At 39.3% G+C, this 15,786-nt stretch overlaps 1 protein-coding gene across 3 annotated transcripts in view; it reads left to right on the forward strand.

Moving 5' to 3' along the window:
- The first annotated feature begins 1,182 nt into the window (after nt 1-1,182).
- Nucleotides 1,183-15,786, forward strand: part of ADNP (activity dependent neuroprotector homeobox) — a 52,969-nt gene continuing 38,365 nt past the window's right edge. For 2 of the 3 annotated variants that reach the window (XM_083357457.1, XM_083357455.1), the window contains exon 1: nt 1,183-1,890. The gene's annotated coding sequence lies outside the window, so the exon portion shown is untranslated. Of the gene's footprint in view, nt 3,100-15,786 lie in introns of all 3 variants that reach the window. The other variant, XM_083357456.1, reaches the window with a different exon arrangement.

Here is a 15,786-nt window from a genome sequence, read left to right on the forward strand (position 1 = left end):
ACTCACTTAACTGTCTCACCTAGCAACAGAAATCTAGCCTCAATTATGGTCTTAAATTGGTGACTACTTGTACATGGTTGGTAGTTTGCAATCTTTCCATCTTTATGTATTTCCAAAGATGTGATTGTTAATATTTGCAAACAAGTGTTCTTCTAGTAATTATTTATCCAACTTGTATTAGTCATACTGAACTTTCTACCATTTTCCATTGAGACAGCTCAACTTTGTAAGAAAAAATTCCATTGCTGAAATTTTTTTTGACTTGATACCATCCAGATAAGGTGAACTATAAGTTGTGTTGTCCATCCTAATTGGAAAGTACGAGTTTTGTCACTTAATACTTTTGGAAGTCCTACCTGCATTATATCCATTGGTCACAGCAAGCAATGTTGCTCAAGAACTGGAGAAAGTTTCAGCTTCCTTCTAATCTCAGATGATTAAAAAGTGAGACAAGAAATACGCTAAGTTAATTCTAATCATTTGCTTTAACTATTAACATTTTATTACATTATATGAATATTGGAGCAGCCTCCTGCCCCTGAGCATTTTCAGGGCTTGGGAAGTCTGTAACCAGACCTCTTGAGAAGTGACTAGAGAAGGGAAAGCCACTCTTACAATCTCCAATTCAGTTTGATGGGCATATATAAGGACTGTTGGCCTCAAGCAGTTACCTAATTTCATACCTTGACCCAGTGGAGTTCTCAAGGTGTTTCTGCAGCCATGCCTGCTAAATCATACCTTTGCAAAGGGCATCTATATGCACTACCTTGACTAACTGTTGCTCAAGAGGCCATGGCTTCAAACTTGCAACTGTCCATCCATGGCACAACAGACAGGCAGCAACCTGGGAATGCATTGAAAGAATCTCCTCCTGGAGGTCCAGACACATCTGTGGCCAAGGCTGGACCACAGAGATGCTTGGTTTGAGACCTGCCCTGCAGATGCTACTCACTCCATGCACGAGTGCAAGCCGTGTGACCATCAGCTTAACAACACGAGGTGTTATGATGCTCACTCAGGTGAAGCTTGGGTCACGTGGTGTGCTCCATGTCGGGTCACGTGGAGAAGGCTCACTCTTACACCCCCTCCCCCTTCAGTTCCCCCTTCCCTAGTGACCCCTTCTCCTCCCTCAGGGAAAGTTGTAGTCCCGGCTGGGGCGGCGGAGGGATAACCGCTCCGCGCTCTTCTCTCCGGCCCCAGCCGCAGGGCGCGGCGCCTCCTAGCGGAGCCGGAGAAGATCCCGCCGCCGGTTCCCCTTCTCGCGAGAATCCCCCATTCCAACGGGGTTATGTAACCCGCTCCCCTCCATCTCCTTTTTAAAGATCCCGCTTCCTGTCAGGACAGGATAAGAGGAGGAGGGATGACGGGAAATCAAGTTTCATTCTTGGGGTTCAGTCACCCCTTTTTCCCCCTCCACTCCGGGGGGCTCGTCCCCCTCCTCTCCAGCCGGACAATGAGTCCCATATGCTAATGAGCGCCCCGCGTCACTTCCGCTCTTTCTCGGCCGCCATCTTGGCCAGGGCAGGTTCTGGGCAGGAGGGACCCGGCTGTATTGTCTGCAGGGCGCCTAGGGAGCCCCCCCTCCCCTTCCCCGCGGCCCGGCGCTCGACACCTCTCGTCCCGGTAGCTGAGCCCCGCGGAGCCGCCGCGGCCCCCTCCGTCCCAGCGCAGGCCGAGCCCCCGCCTTGCCCCTCGCAACCTGCCCCCACCCTCCCGCCATCCAGGCCCCTTTGTCTCCCCCGCACCGCCGGCTCCGCTCCCCGCGCCCGCCCAAGCCCTGCCGCCAGCCGGGAGCTGCAAGCCAGCAGCGCCGCCGCCGCCGCCGACGGGGGAGGGAGAGCCCGCCGCTGAGGAGGAGGAGGAGGAGGAGGTAGCGCGAAATCCAGTTAGGTAGGTGCCTGAAGGCGCGCGGGAGCCCGGCGCAACCCTTTTCGTTCCTTCCTCCCTCCCTCTCTCCCTCCCTCTCCTCGTTGCCGCCACCGCCGTCTTTTTCCTGTTTCTCCCGCGCTGCCGGGCCCGGTGGCTGCTCCTGTTCCCTCTTCGCAAACGGTGTTAAAATAACATCTCTCCCGTCCTTCCCTCCTGGCTTGCGAGGCCGGCTCTCCCGGCGCCAGAGGCGGTCTCCGTGCCGGTTTTCTTGCCTCCCTTTCCTCCACCCCTCCCCCCGGGCCCATTTTTTTTTAATATATATGTATATATATATATAAAAAAAGAAAAGCAGCTCTGACCGCGTTCCGGCTAAATGCCGCCTGTGCCTCCGTTGCATCTCGGTTTTCTCCCTCCTTCCGTTCCTTGCACGGAGGTGGCACATCGATGTTGCGCCCTCGAGTGTGGCTGTGATTGCACGGTCTGCGTCGTGGAAGGAGGGAATCGTTGGAGGTGGTGGTGGTGGTGGAGGGGGGGGGGGGAAAGAGACCGAATTGCGAATGCTGCCATCCTCTTCGACATGCTTGAGGCTCCCTTTTTTTTCTCTCTCTCCCCAGCATGTGCGGCGCGGGTGGGGGAAGGAAGGGAGGGTGTCAGCGAGGGAGGAAAGCCCCGTTATGACTGCAGAGTTGGCGCTGGAAATGTGGACCAGGCTGCGGTACAATCAATGGAGAGCAGTCTCCTCCTGTACGCCCCCCCCTTCCATAGCTAGAGGTATCGGGTGGTGTTGGAAAAGGCGGGCTTCGTGACTCAGTCAGAGTATCCAGGTCTCCGAGAGAAGCTGGCACCCTTCTACACCTCTGCAACTCTTTGCTGCATCCAGTAGTTGTATTTAACCTATTTCTCAAACAAAGAAGAGGGGGAAAAAAGAGGATTGCTTCTGCTCAATCGCGGGAAAAAGGTTTTTTTTTCCCCCTCCTAGGATGTCTTATCTATTCTGTTATGGCTTTGTGCGTTGTCTTTTTTTTTCTTTTTCTTTTCTGCAGCTCAGTTCAGTTTTGCATAGACCTATACCTAATGAGCGTGTGGCTTCACGTTAAAACTGCGGTTGCTTGGGTTTATGACCATCGAAAGGCAAAAATACCAGCCCCCACCCAAAATGCACCGCAGCCAAGTCGGTGGAATGAAGAAATGAGTGTAGCGAGTCAGTAGGGGGCGCATTCTCAACATTGGGTAAGGCTGCTGCAGAGGGGGGGGAGGGGCCCCAGATCCAGAGATAGGAGTTGCTACACAGCGCCTTCTATAGGCCTGGGAAAATGGGCCTATCGCTGCAGGCCGAGTTGCTCTTACGAGCTGACAGCTGCATAGGCAAAAGGTTTAGTGAGCAAGAGCAATGATTTAAAAAAATCTGGCCCTCTCTTGGAAACTCATGACCAAAGGTGTCATCTGATGTGGTACCTAAAATCTGTGTCATCCTTGACTCTCATTACCTGTCTGAAGATTTTGCTCAAATTCAGTGAGGCTGATCTTCAGTGTTTCATTAAAGCTATTTGATACTAGTTTAGAAAATGGAGCTATACTGGGTTTCCTAAATCAGAGGCATTCAAGTGGAAGAATGCACAGAGTGCTTGACTCTTTTGTAAACCATGATGAGGAAAGGACTGCACTTAAAATGTGTTACTGGAGATAAACATATAACTTGAATGGTTGAGTCTCATCATGACAATAGAGATAATTAAGGGTTTCTATCATAGTGCTTTTCAATAGACACTGGTTTTGTTGACAGCTACATGCTGCTTGGATAACTGGATAGCTTAGTAGTTGGTTACTGGCCTTTTTGTGATTACTATCTGACAGACTTGTATTTAGAAAATAAGAAAAAAAATTAAGTTCATTTTGTGACACAATTTTATTTTCTTAAGTGTCAATATTTAGTAGAGAAAATAGGTAAAATGGAAACAATGCCTCGTGTTACATATCAGTTCATATGGAAGCAATTCTTATAAAACTCAAATTCAATTTCTTCCTTCAGGAGCTCAACCATCACTTCCTCCATCTGAACAGAAGTGGTCATTGAAGTACATGACTATAGTCATTTAATTGCTAAAATGATAATTGAGAAATGTGGAGAGTTATTACTCATTTTTTTAAAAAAAACAACAACCAAAAATAATGGTTTTGTAGGAAATACAAATAGTTGCATTCCAACCAATCAGCAACTTATCATAAGCAATGACTTCAGAGTATCTTAAAGAAATCAAATAGCCTTGGCTTCAAAGGTTCATGTTGCCTTTTTGAGTATTGCTAGTTTATGTCATTTTGAGGGAGATTGTAGAGTGCCTTATAACATGGTTCTATAAACCATATTTAGCCATGCTTTATAGAACAAATAGTAATCTAGTTTGTGCACAAAAGTTTAAACAGGCCTGTTCAGGCTACAGCCTATCTTAGAAGAAAGTAAGCTGTGTAGCTTAGCAAAATGTATGAATCAGGCCATTGATTCAGGCATATATCTTGAATCCAGCTATAAATATGGAAGTTTACAGAGTTGTACTATATTTAAGTTTTTTTTAAAAAAAAATACAATGTTGAAAATCTATGTGAGACCAAATCAACTGAAAGATATTGCTGTATTAGTTATGTGTGAGAGATGCCTGTCCAGCTAGTAAAGTATTTCTACTACAACATACGTCTGTGTATTTTGAGTAAATAAGGTTTTGCAAGTATACATCTGTTTCAGCAAACAGTGTCCAAATCATTATGTCAAGAAAGTAGTAAAGAAATCTGGAATTTTCAACATATGCTATAATGAAGATTGTTAAAAACAAATATTACAGACTAACAAAGACATTGCAAAGGAGAAATTGTCTAACAGAGTTCTTATTCCAGGAATGAAGCTTTGTAATAATTGGGATAGGAACATAGAATATATTTCTCAGAGAAATATTTGGAACAGAAAAAACTTGTAGTATATTTATATGACTTGAAGTAAGTTTTTGTTACCTCAGTGATAATAGTCTTATCATCCCATGAACGAAGAGAAATCAGAACTGATCACCGGTACATGCTTTGCATTTGGAGGGTGGCATGTTCAATTCTTAGCTTCAATTGAAGGATTTCCTGTACCAGTTCTTGAAGTATCTCTGCCTGGAATGCCCTGCATGTTGGAAAGGACATCAGCTAGATGGACAAGTAGCCCGATATACTTTACTTTTCACATTTCAGTGTAGATAGACTAAACACATTCCATTGTCATGCTGAACCAGTGTTTGGGAACAAAATTTAATGTGTGCTGGTATGCCACTGCTCCATCATTCTGACTACAGTGCAGCCAAAACAAAGTGATTAAAAAGAAACCTTGGAAATTCCTTCTATGAATTGTTTAGCAAGATGAATGCACTAATAATTGTGATTGTTCCCGTCTTCAGAAGTCAAAGAGTTGATAGCAATGACTTGTTTTTGCTTTCCAACTCTGGTTTGTTAGGGGAAGAAAGGAAGAGTTCTTGGTTTAAGCATTACACTACCACTAAAAATGTTCCACTTCAAGACAAGTCTAATGAGCATGATCAACCAGCAATGAATCAGCTTAGTTAAGCCAAGCTAACTTCTGAAAAATTGTCACTGGTAGTAGTAATCAGAGATGTATTTCTATCTCATTCATGTTAGAATTTCAGACTCTACATCAAGTTTAAGTAAAGCACCAAATTATGCTGCAATTAACTTAGAAAGATGGAAATGGAAATAGTAGCAAATATTATAGTTGAGCTGTATAAATAGTTATCCAGTCTACCATGATACAAGGGCATCATAGTTGGAGTTTGTGGGAAGCAGGACAGTATCAGGAGTTGAAAATATCTCTCTTGTCTACTTCTCCTGTTTTGTATTAGTGATTTTCTGGCTTGGTAAACAAAAAGCCAAAATAAATGCTATGTGCATCAAGTGGTGCACTCATTGTAAGCATTTGGTTCATTTTTCAAAACAAGTACATTACAGGTAGTCCTCTACTTAGGACCACAATTGAGCCAAACATTTTTGTTGCTAGGTGAATCTTAAGTGAATTTTACCCCATTTTATGACTTTTCTTGCCACAGTTAAGTGAATCACTGCAGTTCCTAAGTTAGTAACATTGTTAAATGAATCTGGCTTTCCCATTCACTTTGCTTGTGAGAAGGTTGCAAAAGATGATCACATGACCCTGGAACATGCAATTATAAATATGAGTCAGTTGCCAAGTGTCTGAATTTCAATTGTGTGATCACGGGGATGCTGCAATGTTTGTAATGGAAAAATAGTCAAGTCACTTTTTCCAGTGCCATTTTAATTTGGAACGATCAGTAAATGAACTGTGAGTCGAGGACTATTTGTATAGCTGATTGAAATGTTTCTTTATATATACTACTTGTATGGCATTACAAATGTTTAAGAGAATTTAAACGTAGGATTCAGGGTTTAATACAACATGGTTTATTCCCACTTAATGTATGAAAACAATGTGATGTTGAAAGCAATTAGTGTAGCTGCTCTCCCAGTTTTATTAATGGTAGGGTAAACTTTGATGAATCAGTTTTTGAGGTTTAAATTTATTTTTCTTTATTTATTTATTTTAATTAGATGTTATGTGCTCAGTTGAAGATTGATTCTCATTTTAAAATATGTCCTTACGTCCTATTTATATTAATATGCCAGTCTGCAGCAAAATGTATTAAATAACTGGATTCATACTCGTGACTGGCTAAAATGAATGTTGATGGTTATAGCTCAACATATGGGGACTTGACTGTTGTTTGAACCTGTTTTATGCCCATCACATTAAAGTGTGTGCCATTTTTTGTGTGAATGCAGCAATATAATTTTGTATATAGTACATCCCTTGATTCCAAAGAGTTGAACAAAAATCAAAGAATCTGTATGGCTGCATTCATTAGTATTGTTGAATGTATTGGTATTTATCTGCATACAGAAAATAACATGCTTGGAGATCTACTTCTACATTGTATGTGAGAAATGACAGTACTAAAACTCATCAGTTTATGTGTCTATAGAATCAGTTTAATGGTCTTGTATCTCTTCATTTTAACTGTTTAAACTGTTTAAGCACTAATCTAAAGTTTCTTTACTGTTGTCATCACAGAACATAAACATGAAAAAAAATGTTTTGTCTGATCTGGTCACTCAGCCTGTGTGCTCTTCTGGATGCTTAATAGAAAATTGCTTAAGTTGAGAGCATGCCATTGTCTGCTCATTATTAGAGATAAGGTTTATGATGATTGTTCCTTTGGATGTAATTGCAGTAGAAATGCCCTATGAGCTTGATTCCTACTCACTGATATTCTCATAAACAAAGATGGATCAAACCACAACTTTCACAATGTTCAGAAAATTGCTTAAACTTTCAGGATTATTTCTCACTGGAATAGTAAACAGCAATTCTATTTGTGAACTGATAGGGAAACTGACTTAATAAAAGTGGGAAATATTTGCTGGACAGAGGTTCAACTTCACTTGATTTTTGCTCTTACAAAACATACTTCTTTATAAATCATAGTGTCCAAGTTGTCCAACAATTTTGATTGCAGAAAGTTATATTTGAAGAATGTGCATCTTTTGTGGTTGAATGTCTTTCTCTCCATCAAGCTTTAGCTCTAATTATATTGAATCTTGAGGTGCTACTATATTTCATTAGATAATTTCTAATACAATTTGTATAGCTGAGTGTGTTAGATTACAATATTTTTATTTCCTTAATCCCATGCAAGAGAGCATTAGGATAGTTTTGTTTTGAAAAGCTTCATTCTAGTGGCTATAAAACATGAATATACATACATAAACTATATTTTAAAAAAATACAGTATCAACATTCTCAATGAGAGAATGACTATAATGGGCAAATTGATCTTCAATATATTTGGTTTTATTATTTTTAAATGTAGTATACAATGAAAATTACTGTGAATAGAAAAGAACTGCAGCATGACTGGGGTACAGCCCAATCAAAGATATTTTTTTTAAATTATTTGCATAGCAGAATTAAGCATATATTTACAACTGCAGTAAGGGGATTGTCACAAAAAACGTTGAACGTTCAGTTTGGTTTACTTGGATTTTGTTTAACATGTCTAAGATACTTTAGTTTGCAAACCATGGTTTTAATTCAGCATGTTATATAAATACATCCAATTATTCTTTGCATTACAATTCTATACAAACTTTATTAGAGATAAAAGTGATTAGGAATGTCTTTTTTCCTATTCACACAACAATTTTAGGATGTTTGCCAGAATGCTTATGGTTTGTGCCACAAGTTTCTTATTTTTTGAGATTAATGTTCTGCTCTTCAATTCTAAATGGCTTTCCAGGTTGACAGTTTAAAGAACTATTATAAAACAAGTATTGATTTGTTACAGCTCGTAAATGCTCAGATCATTCTATGTAAATAACTGTCGTGACAATTGCCCAAACCAACAAATTAGTGGCTTTCATCATACATATATGTATGCCATTTTGTTGGCTAGATTTTCATATAATACTAAGTTTGGATCCGTGCATTATAGTAAGCTACATAATAAGCAAATCATAACATAAACTTCCATTAGTATCTTCATAAGAAAGTTGGAAGAGTAAGTGTGAAAATGACTTGTCTCTTAAGATAACTCAAAAGAATAGGGTGAACTTTATTTGCAGTTGTCAGAAACATTTTATAGGCTCATCTATACATTTCCTACAGTGGAGTTGATCTAAAAGTTATAGTTATTTGTGGGATGTATCTGTTTGGGATCAATATATCTACAATCATGGTTGATAGGTATTAGTCTTCATAGTGGCACTTTCTGATTGCTTACACACACACACACACACACACACACACACACATGTATATGTAGAGAAAAAATGTTGCTTATATGAATGAAAATTATATTCTATTAATCCAAAACTTAATTACACTTTCAAAAGTTAACATTTTCCATGTTTTTATCATTGAGTAAATTGTGTTTTTATAAATTTTGCAAGCTTGAATACTGCATTAAAAGTCACATTTGTGTAACTATAAGGAAATGGTTAATTTCTTTTCTTTTAAGATGTTGGCTACATGTCCACTAGATGGCATTTTAACTGCTAGTGGAAAATTCCAGAACTTGCCATGAGTGAAGAATATGTGAGTCAGGAAGAAAGATCAGTTTGCTGGGCTCCAGAACAAATTCAGGAGCTTATATTAAAAGAATATGGGTTTTATCTTAATATTTTTCTACAAACTTCCTATGAAATAGGGAGCACTTTTGATGACAGTGTGATCCATCAGCAATTGCATCCAACTTTAGGTGAACCTGCCCCCCCAAATATTAATATATGTATTACCTGAACAAGGGTGAGGAGGTTTATTTAAGTGCACATCTGTTCAGCCCTTAGTGAGAACAAACCTTTGTTTCTGTTTTGCTACTGTTTTTAATAGATTTCTTCATCATTAATGAAAACTTCCAAGTTTTAGAAATTAAAGTATTCAAACTATAATTTCTTAAATTAAATCTAAAAACCAGTGCGTTTAATCTGCCTCAAAGAATATTGCCTGAGCTGTTAATGAGATACCACTTAGTAATTCTGGGACATACAGTGAATGATAGTGACCAAATTACAAACATGATCAAACTGATAAACATTTATTCATAGTTCAAAATGTGTAATCTTTTATCAGTAGATAAGGTCTAAAAGCATTGACTCTTGAAGTAATTTTCAGTAAAAGCTTATTTAGGAATACTGCTACTTTTGCTCCAAAATACCCTAGTTTACGTTCTAAATAATTTTATATATAAGTAAATATGCAAATTATTGTTTCACTCCTCAGGCTAAGTTGTTGAAGCGTACACCTGAAATTGAACTCAACTGGATTATTATTGATGTTTGTTTTCTGATTACCGTAAATATTGGGACTGGAAAAAGTGTACATGATAACATTGTGGCACGAATAACTGCCATTTCTAGTTTCAGTTTTTTCCTGATGATCAAATATTTAATTGTTGCACAACAGAATTAATGAATTTAAAAATAATTGCAATTTTAGACAACATGTTTATCTTCTAAATGTAATGTACGATACTCATATTTGAGACTGGGCTGATTTTTTGAAATAGCCTCCTATGCAGATTTATGTATGAAAGTTGGGTGAGTTTTTGTTAAAAGGAAATTGAATTTGTATAACGTATAGAAAACAACCAAAAATAGCTAAAGCGTGGCACACCATTTGAATATCGCTGTGAAGGAAACAACATGAATATGTATCATTAGGATTTGAGTTTCTTTTACATTGTTGTTTATGAAATCCAGGTCAATCTGTATTTCTCTTGGTTTACTTTTTAATGTATATCTTGCCTGAGCACTGTCTGTGAGCAACTGTGGATTCATCTGTTTGCAGTTCTGTGAATCACTTTTCATGGAACTTCCAAGTTAATCTGAATCTATTTTATCTGATATATTTTTGTTGTGGCCTTGCTAGTGAAAAAAAAAGAATTCTGAAAATATAGTTATATTTTGAATAGTTATAAAGGGATTTTTGCTTATCTAGTCATCTCCTGGAGTATAATTGAGTTACAATATATGAAAAGTGCTCTGGAATACTTATCTATTTGTTTACTTTCACATTTTTTTAAAAAAATGGTGCATTGTAAATTGGACAGTTTGTATAAATAAAGATGTTTAATATTTTTTAATCACATTAAAGGTCCTACTATACTCATGGTTTTGACATCATCTGTTGTACTCTACCTGATACACCTCACAGACTTGCTGTATGTAGGCAGAGAATTAGCTCAATTTGGGAAAGTTGTACTGCCTTAGACATTATATAGTAGCTAAACAGGCAGTGGAAGATGGTCCTAAAACATACAGAATGCTTTTATAGGTAGGATTGGAAAAGCCAAGATTTTCAGCAATTCTTTGTCAAATGGACTATTGATTTGACTCAATGTAAGATAGTTTTTTGTGTTTCTAACAAGTTTGTGTAATGAAGATTGTAAAAGTAATGTTAACGTTTTTCTTTGTGTTCATTTTTATTTGCTTTTAGGTTGTAAACTTCTATGAAAGAGGAGTGTAGAGTGTTGCTTTTTCTTCCCCTATCATTGCTTTCAACATTTTCCTGGAGGATTTCCCAGAGCCAAATAAGGTTTTATTCAAGTTTTGGGCTATAGGAGGAAGAGAGATATGACCAAAGCAATGCTTTTTCATCTTTTGCTCTAGGGATGATCTACATCAGGGATCTTCAAACTTGGCCCTTTTATGACTTGTGGACTTCAACTCCCAGAATTCCTCAGCCAGCATGCCTGGCTGAGGAATTCTGGCAGTTGAAGTCCACAAGTTTGAAGACCCCCCCTGCCCTATGACATCCTTGTTCCTCTCCGAGTTATCACTAGCCTTCTGGAAATGTAGAACCCACAACAAAGACGGAGGCTTCTTGTCCACGTTCTGTGTGGACACATCTCAAAGGAGTTGTAAAAAAGTAAAAAGGGCTTACAAGGAGTATCCATACAAACCAACCCACAGAATTGTAGAATTGTTAGATCCGTGAGAGCTAAGCCTACTAAGACATTTTTCTCCGGAATATCTTTTGAATTGTTTTCGTTTGTATCCCACAATTATTATTTTTTTACCAATAACTCAAAGGCCTCAAACATATCCTACACACCTTTCTCTGCTTATTTTTCCCATAGCAACAACAACAACCCTGTTATGTGGGTTGGGCTGAGGGAAAAGGACTGGCCCAAAGTCACCTACCTGATTTCCGTGGTTAAGGTGGGACTAGAATTCGCAGCCCCCTGCTTTCAAGCACAGCACCTTAACCACTAGACCAGGGATGTCCAATCTTGGCAACTTTAAGTCCTGTGGACTTCAATTCCTAGAATTCCCCAGCCAGCCATGTTGGCTGGAGAATTCTGGGAATGGGAGTTGAAGTCCTCAAGTCTTAAAGTTGCCAAGATTGGACACCCCTGATCTACATCATGAAGTTTTGCTTTACAATGCTGTTGATACAATTCTTTATGTAGAAATAAACAGTTCTGTGGAGGAACTAATGCATGAAAAGCTTGGCATAGTCAAGATAAGCAATGTATATAATATTATAATAATAATAATAATAATAATAATAATAATAATATAATAATAATAATAATAATAATAATAAGAAGAAGAAGAAGAAGAAGAAGAAGAAGAAGAAGAAGAAGTAGTTGGAAGGGACCTTGGAGGTCATCTAGTCCAACCCTCTGCTCAGGCAGGAAACCCTATACCATTTCAGACAAGTGGCTGGCCAGTCTCTTCTTAAAAACTTCCAGTGTTGGAGCATTCACCACTTCTGGAGGCAGGTTGTTCCACTGGTTAATTGTTATAACTGTATTCCTTTGTAGGGAAAAAGCATAAAATACAATAAAGGAATCCTAAAATTAATATATTTGTACATCTTCCCTTTAACTTTAAATCTTTATGTAGATTGTATGTTTACAAAATGTATATATTACTTTGGCATATTTTATAAGTCACTATAGTTAAAGCATTTGCTGAATCCATTATGGGACCTGGGAAGCATGTATTATGTGTTGTTGCACCTGTATTGTGGAACTCCTTGCCCCTCCCCCACCCCAGATTTGAATATCCCAGCCCTGTTGGTCTGTTGTAAAGGTGTGAAGACTTCACCATTCTCATGGGTATTGGGCTAGATGGTTGACTGAGAGTTTGTTTTTAATAAGTGTTATTGATGAGTGTCTTGTTTGTAAGCTGATGAGAATTGTTTTTGAGTTGGCCTGCCATACCAACTATCTTTTTTTTCAAATTATCAGAGTATGTGTCCTATTTAAAATATGAGTTAGCCAAATCTTAATTATTTGCTCTTTCTTGGTGCACAGTGTAGTATATCAATACTTTACCTTTCTTATAACTTCTAAATAATATTAAATAAATGTGCTACTCTAGGATTACCGTATTTTTCAGACCATAAGATGCAATTTTCCCCCCAAAAGGGGGGAAATGAGGGTGTGTCTTATGGTCCAAAGGTGTGGTACCCCAGCAAAGGCAAGGGAGACCCAGCCCACCCCCTTTTTTTTTCTTCCTCCTGTCTGGCTGGCAAGAACAGGGCGTGGGCAGCCGCAACGCTTTTCTAACTCCTCTGCAAAACTGCCCTTCCGCTGCTGCTGCCCTCACCTCCCATGCAACACCCGCGGCTTGCGGCGTAGACTGCGTCAGCGGCAAACCCGGAGACACTGTCCATTTCAAGGAAAAGGGCGACCGTGGCAGTGGAGAGGGGGAGGCAGACATCGCACCAATCAGACCCCCCCACTCCCACGGGTGGCTTTAATGCAGATCGCCTCGGAAGTCCCTGGCCGTGCAAGCGAAGCCCTGCCACCCGTTTCCCCCCCTTTGAGCCTGCAGCGCCTGCCCGCCTCCCCAATTGCTTTCGAAAGAGGTGAGAGGCGTTTTGGACAAAGGTATTGTTGGGAGTTTTTGCAGCAGGAGAATAAAAGGCTGGACAGACCCGGACTGTCTGTCGCCCCCTCCACTTTTTGTGTGTGTGTGTCTGCCCCTGGCATTTCTAGTCCCTTTTTGTGAAGCCCACTCCTCTTCCTTCCGTGCTTTATTTAAAAAAAAATAATAATAACATCAACAATAATACAGTAGGATCCCTTTTCCCTAACCCTAAATATTTTAGTATACCGGTACTATTTGGTTCAGAATATTTTTCTTGTTTTCCTGCTCTAAAAACTGGGTGCGTCTTATGGTCAGGTGCGTCTTATGGTCCAAAAAATACAGTAATTAAAGTGGGATAATATATTGACATAAGTCTTTTAAGGAATTCTTATAAGCCAGAAAATTTTTAATTTTTTTATTTTTATTTTTATTTTTATTCCATTTATATCCCGCCCTTCTCTGAAGACTCAGGGCGGCTTACAAGCTTAGCAGTAGCCTTCATTCTATGTATATGCCTGCTTATTAGGGCTTTCATACACCCCCCCAAGCGGCATTATTACAAAGTCAGCTTATTGCCCCCAACAATCTGGGTCCTCATTTTACCTACCTCGGAAGGATGGAAGGCTGAGTCAACCTTGAGCCTGGTGGGATGCGAACCTGCACTAATTGCAGGCAGCTGGTGTTACTTAAGGAGGCATTAGCCCACTGCTCCACCAAGGCTTGTCTCTATTATATTATTAAAAGGGAAGCATCTGCCTATATAACATTCTGGATGCCCTTGTATGTATACTGGGGCCATTTGCACAGGCTAGTGCCTTTCTTTTGTTTCTGCTCATTGATGCTTATGCGGTCAATTTTTTTCAACTTGAATGGGGAATTAGAAGAGGGGAGATAGAATTGAATGATTGAACCTTGTTTTTTCCACCTTTGATCTCCTTGCATTACCTATTGATTCTTTGCAGACCTCCTCTATAGTGTGGGATAGACATGTGGTGGTTGAATGATTGTCTTCATCCTTATCTATTATTCATGTATTTTTACTTGTAATTCTTGAATAACCTCTTCCAATTGGGTGTTTTCCTAAAATAACTAGAGGCAATATGCTATTAATCCATAGAATTTCATGGTTATACAAGTATACTTCATAGTGTGGGATTTGAAGACTTGCTGGTATGTTGAAAGTGAGCAGAAATTCACTGTTTGATGACAACCTATCAAAAATTTTACATACAAATTAGAAGTTGTACTTTACTGTTTTGCCTAAATTGCAGGGCAATAATGGATGCATTTATACTGTAGGGTAGAGGATTGACAGCTTACCTTTTAATACCATAGTAAATGTTCAAAACATATTAAATCATCAAATATAGATGAACTTTTAGATTTCCCCCCGTTTTGTCAGTATGGACTACTTGTTTTCCAATTATCTGTTTCTACTGTGGTTCCTATTTGATGCAACAATTATTTAAAATTAAGTATAAGAAAACTTTAGCCATAAGTGTCTTTTTATTTAACACTTTGCTTTGCTCAGAAGTAATGCATTTTCTCCTCAATCTCAAATAATCAACATTGTTATGAATTTGGGGGGTGGATTTGTATAAAAATTACTCCGTAAATCTAAAATTCTGAAGCACCACTAATCTGAGATATCTATCTATGCTCTGTGCCTCAAATAATTAAAAGACTTGTAATGCTCAAGTGGTTAATATTTCTGGAATTTTTAGTTATGTAAAAACAATAAATCGTAATTGTGTTGGAAGTTATGTGCTGTGGTCTACAAAGACATGCAAAGGAGCACAGTGGCTTGCATAATTAGGACCTGCTCTGGGGGTTAGCAAGCCCACATTCAGGACCCCTGCACTATCATGGTGAGCTCTCCTTCTTTGGTCTACCTCTAGGTCCTGGCAGGGACGGGAAAGGAGTCCCCATCTGGCTGCCCCAGGCAATGGTGGATTTCACCAGCCAATCTTTTCAACCTGGAAGCAGGTCAATGCTTCTGATGCAAGTGCAATACAATACAATTTCTGTAAATTGGTCCCCTTCATTAAAAGATACATCATTTAATTACCTGGAGACAATTACATGGCCTAGATATATTTTAAGTCTGCACCATTAGTCCAATTTTTAGTTTTCAGGCACTATCCAGCTGTGTAGGAGTGTGCAACAATCAGAAGATATGTTTTGTTTTAAACTTGGAGAAAACATTATCCTTTGGAAACTCTGCTGAACTATTTTGGATTAATAGTTCTGGACAAATAAATTCCAGTCCATTTTGGTTTCAGCCAAAACAAAATCCAGAGAGATCCCAGAATGCCCTTACTTGAGTAGTTGGCCGAGCTGGCACACTTCACCCCCTCTCCCTTCAGCAGTTCCTAGTATTTTGCCAGTCTTCCTGACATCTTCCAATTCCTCTTCTCACTTTCCTTCAGCTGCTGTCAGTATACTGGCCTTTGTGCCTAAATATTATTATAATGGTCTCAG

This window comes from Vipera ursinii (genome assembly GCF_947247035.1).
Source record: "Vipera ursinii genome assembly, chromosome: 3".
NCBI lineage: Eukaryota > Metazoa > Chordata > Lepidosauria > Squamata > Viperidae > Vipera > Vipera ursinii.